Genomic DNA, 5,871 nt, shown 5'->3' on the forward strand with positions numbered 1-5,871 from the left:
TCAGGGGTCAGCTCCTATGTTGAGTGTTTGTCCCCTGGTGGTCAGGGCATGTCATAGCAACTGATCGTTCTGCCGTTCAGTTGATCTGCATATTAGCCTTTTATTATATTGGATAGACTATTACTAATTGGCATTATCTTGAATATTTACTGTGTGCTGGGCACAGTTCCAAATGCTTTACATATATTGATTCACTTAGTCCTTATACCAATTGAACATAGAATTTTGCATAAATTCACACAGTTCAGATGGGACTGAGCTGGGATTTCATCAGAGATAATCCAGTTCCAGATTACTGTTTTCTAGTGTAGATAATAAACTATGCTAACTAAAGAATTTGCAGTGCAACTATACTTTTCCAATCTCCCTTCCTGTTTGGTTGAATTACCCTAATGTCAGCTACTCACATTGCTCCCGATTTTAGACTACATCCCCCAATCTGCTTAGCAGCTACATTTGGCCTTAATGACCAAGCTCTGGCCAATGGGATACAAGAAGTGTTGGGGGAATCCCAGGAAGACTTTTTAAAGGGAGCTGATTCCACTAAGAGGCATCTCATCCTGTCCCTCTGCTTGTCCTCCTTCAGATGTGCAACTTGGATGTGAAAGTTGGTCTAATCCCATGATATCATGACCTTGAGATTGAAACCATGTGCTGAGATGGTGGAGTAGAAAGATAAAAGCTCACATACCAGACTTCGTTTTTAAAGACATTTTTGTAATGTCCAAAAGAAGCTTGTTACAGCTTTTTAAAAATGGAGATCTCACTTGAACCTTCTTTCTAAAACTTTCCCCTAATTTTGTCTATACTGACTTGCCAATTACTTGCCCTCTCTTCTTTCTATCCAGTCTCCTGAGGTGTTTTTTTCTGCCCCATCCCTTTCCTTTTCTACCTCCATTTTTGATCACCTTTGTCCCCTTTGCTATTCTTTCATCTCCTTAGTATCCTCTCTAGCTTTCTTTATGCTCCATGTAGTATTTCTCTTTTTCTTTTTCTTTTTTTTTAAAGTAAGTATATGAATTAAGAATGCATATCACTGGCACTATGTAATTTTGAGTGAAAATAATAGTAATTGTGTTTGCATGGCAGGATTATGGATGATTTTATTACTACTTTATCACTAATAATACATTCTAATGTTATATGGGTTTTCCAATAATATATAATGATAATTTGAATGTTTAAAATTCTCTGTAAAAATTGGTATTAGCCATTTTGTATTTCTTTTCTTTTCTTTTTTAATCCAAGGAGGTTTTCTTCATCATTTAAATGTTCAGAGGTTGCCATTGATGTGTGGCTGGGAAAAGCAAACCTATTTTCATATCAGAGCAGGGTAAATATAATTAGAAAGCTAAATATATATTTTTAAATCATGTAATACCTTTTAATTCCCCAAAACTAGGATTTGGGGACTTTCTGCAGGTTTGTATTATCTATGTTGATGAATGCCTCCATGCAGGAGTTGTGTGAATTGAAAATTAGCAATTGGCTCCTGTAATCCTAAAAGTATATTTCCTAAAATCTCTTTTATTTGTAAGAAAACAAAATGTATACTGAGAATGAATAGTAAAATATACAAGGTAAGCAACTGCTCTCTTTATTACTGATACCTGGGTGTCTGTGCAGAGTGAGGAGCCATGAATGGGCTAATTTTCAGTTTCTAAGTATCTTTTTTTCTAATACACAGTGGACACTTCCCTTCTCAGAGTCTCCAAGTATTTTATAGATTTAGGAAAGATAAGTCACTTTCAAATTCTCCAATTCTGCAAAAAGAGATTGAACAATGAAATAATTTTTTAAAAAGAGCCAAGCCACTTGAAATGAATTCTATTTCATTAGCGCACATTTTCATTTCTTAGGACAACCTTTAGTTCCCAATGGAAGAGATAATATGAAATTGTCTTTTAATGTTGACATTATGAAGATCCCAGTGGAGACTTTTGCTGAGGAAGCTAGGAAAAGGGGAATCTGATTTACATCTGTTTTTTAAAAGGGGAACATTCCTGACAACTACAATAAAATATATGTTCATTTCTAAAACTTTTGAAATTCGGGCAAATAGGGCTCTATCATTGATTACCCTGGAAAATTGCATATGATCTGATAACATCATGGATCTGTCGGTATTAAATCACTGTGCAAAGGGACCTATTAGCTTAAGAGAGAAATAAAGCATTTTCCTGGGCATTTAGCTTTCTTCAAGCTTTTACTGCTATTTGTGTTTTTCATGAGTGGCTTCTCAGGTCTTGCAGCTTCATTATGTCACAGGATTTCACTGTTCTTTTTTAACCCTTTCATGCGTCCCTGTTTTCTCTGGACGCTTTATTTCGCCATCAATGAGAAAGCTGGCAATTTTGATGTAGGAGGAAACATAACCTATAGTTTAAAGTCACTACCAAGAAATGTGAAAAATTGTTATGTTTTGGGAATCATAAATTGTGTGGTCTCATCCAGATAGTTCAGATTTTTGTTGTGGCCTCCTACAGTCTCCCTTTTTTCCTTTCTCGCTCCTTTATTTTTTTACAATATTAAAAGCCAGTTCAATGATTTCCTTATCTAAGGAGACCAGCTGTTTCCTGGAGGTTGGATCATCTCTCTCCTTTCTAACTCAATGTCTTTCATAGGGAGACAGAAATATGTGTATGACTTACAGGATTTGTCTTCATAATGATGAATGTTTGGTTAGAGCATTGATTATAATAGAAACCAGACTTTGAAAAGCAATTTAAAGCTATGGTATCTGTCTGTTACAATCATTAAAAGCTAATGAGTTTATTTCTTTGGCGTGGTTAATCTTTCTACAGTCTAACAACAGTGTTAATGTGGGAAAGATTACATTTAGTGTATGCTAAACATTTTGCTGATTAGGCCCCAAATTATATGCTAACTCTTTAGCCCATTTTTAAATGTGATATAGAGTAGAATCTGCTTCTTAACCAACAATCATGTGGAAAATATCCAGATTCAGGCAGAATTGAAAGAACATTTCTGTGTTCTATACTGTAAGATACATTGCATGTGATTAAAATTTTAAATTGTTGCAGGAACAGTTGCTTTCAAAGAGATCAAAGCTTTGCTTTATGCATACATCTTACCACAGTTGGTTTATAATTATTTATCAAATGTCTGACAAGTCTAATGAGCTTTGTCTGCATTTTCCATCCCTCTTACTAGAATTGTAGTTTATTCTATCCACTTTTGAGGACCATAAATGTGCATAAAGCCAGAACTGGCAGAATAATTTTTTCTAAATTGGGGGACTTTATTTTAAAGCAAGTAGAAAAAAAACCTGAAGCTTAAGTTTGAAACATCTGAAATTTAAAAAATTTCATGTAATAGTAGTTTGATTTTTCAAAAACGTATAGAGTTTTAGATCTGGTATCTAAGTATAGAGATTGTTTCATCCAATCCCTATTTATTTTTAAAAAAGAAAATATGGAGGACAAAAATCAATCAATAGGGAAGTTACTCTTAAGAGATAATTTACTTAAAAATGTGAGGCACTAAAGACAAGGAGTCTCTTTATATTTATGTAAATTAATGTACATTGGTATACCCACATGTCTTACTCTATAGTATAAGTAACAGAAAATGTAACATGGCTTTAATGATGAAGAACATCTATTGGATTCTGTAATCAGAAAGTCTAAAGACCTGCCAGGTTTCAAGGTTGGTTTAATTTAGCAATTCATTGAAATCGTAGAGGTCTTTATTTCCTTCCCATCTTTCCTATTGACAGCTTCATCCTGAGGCTGACTTCTTCCATGGTGGCAGAACACTCTGGCAGGTTTAGGTTTTATATCGATATAGGGGCCTGGTGCATGAAATTCATGCACGGGTGGCAGGGGGGAAGTCCCCTCAGCCCAGCCTGAACCCTCTCCAATTCAAGACCCCTTGGGGGATGTCTGACTGCTGAGGATCAGGCCTAAATCGGCACTTGGACATCCCTCTCACAATCCTGGACCACTGGCTCCTAATTACTCACCTGCCTACCTGCCTGGTCACCCCTAACTGCCCACCCTGCCAGCCTAGTTTCCCCTCACTGCCCCCCTGCCAGCCTAATTTCCCCCAACTGCCCCCTCCCTTCTGGCCTAGTTGCTCCCAAGTGCCCCCCTCCACTGGCCTGGTCACCCCTCATGGCCCCCCACCAGCCTGGTTGCCCCAGACAGCCTGCTGTTCAGTTGTTTGGTCGTCCCTCACTAACCCCCCTGCTGGCCTGGTTGCCCCACACAGCCTGCTTGTTCAGTCGTTTGGTCATCCCTCACCAACCCCTCTGCTGGCCTGGCCGTAGGCAGCCATCTTGTGAGGGCATGAAGGTTAATTTACATATTACCTCTTTATTATATAGAATATTGTACCAACCAGATAAAAAAAGAAAATTTGGGTTCTCAGATGAACAGATTACCTTCTTTTCCGGAAGTCCCAGAAAACTCTCCTCATGTTTACATTGGACCAATTCATCTCACCAGAATTACACCACAGGTTGATTGCTTAGAACCAGGTACATTGGACAAGTAGCTAGGGATCTAGGGATCTGGGTTTAACTACAATTAAAACTGACTAGGTTAAACTATCAGGGCCTATACCTGGAGTTGGAAGAAGACCTATGCTCACTCCCCTAACTCCTATCTCTGCCCCATATTTACAGGGCAAATGTGCATCTTTTACTTTTATTTTAATGAATGAATGCATGTGATCTTATTTATTGTATTTGAGAGAAAGAGAGAGCACAATTTGTTGTTCCATTTTCTTAGGCATTCATTGATTGCTTCTTATATGTGCCCTGACCAGGGATCAAACTAGAAAACTTGGCATATCAGGAAACCATTCTAACCAATGGAAACACCTAGCCAGGTGGAAACACCTGGCTAGGGCTATGCATCTTTTACCTTTGGTAATCCTAAAAGTAATTTATGCTCATTGTAGAAAATTTGAAAATTTTTTTCCAGAGTAATAAAAACATAACTCATATTCTCACTTAGAAATTAGAACTAGCCCTAATATTAACTAACCAGGAACATTTGGTGTATCTTCTTTTTATCTTTTTAAAAGATGCAATGTTAACATTATACAATATCTATTCTGTCTTTCAGTCTGTATATTTGTGTTCCTGTCTTCAGTTTTATATCCTATTTTAGATTTCAATCTAGCACTATTGGAAGCCTTTCCCCATAATATTGAGAAACTTGACTGTCAAAGATAGTTGAGAAGTAGACTTATTTTGGAGACAAAAACAGTTATAAGCAATGCCAAGTACCTATCATACTCCAGTCATTGATAAGTTTCTCAGATATCTGTGGTATGGTCTCTGCATTTATAAAATGAGGATAAGAACTGCATATACTTTAACACGTGATTGTGAGGATTCTATGAATGACACTTTAATAATTGTGCTGTCACATAGTAAACACTTAATATTAGAAAGTATACTACAGAAATGCACACAGTCATATATGAGCAAAGATGTTTCCAGAAACATTGATTGTAATAGTGTGCAACCAGAAACCACCAAAATGTCCATCCATAGGGGCATAACTAAATAAAAATTAATGCTTTACTCTGTGGAATATTGTATGGCCATTGAAATGAATCAGATGTATCAAAACTCTTCCATTAGATTGTAAGTCCAATGAAGGCAAAGATGCCACTCATTATTTCATCCTTCAGGAGCAAGACTAGCACATAGACAGTTCTCAGTGGTTATTAGTTAAAAGAAAGAATAAGTCTTTATGAGTTAACAGGGATAAATAACTATTATATATTAAGTGAAAAAAGCAAGTTATACAACTTTCCTCCTGTTCTTCACGTCCTTCTTTTATCCTTTAGGTTTTTGTTTCTCTGAGAGTCTTTTCTGATCCCTTTACCTCATGC

This window comes from Myotis davidii, unplaced genomic scaffold, assembly GCF_000327345.1.
Source record: "Myotis davidii unplaced genomic scaffold, ASM32734v1 scaffold13, whole genome shotgun sequence".
In the NCBI taxonomy this organism is placed as follows: domain Eukaryota; kingdom Metazoa; phylum Chordata; class Mammalia; order Chiroptera; family Vespertilionidae; genus Myotis; species Myotis davidii.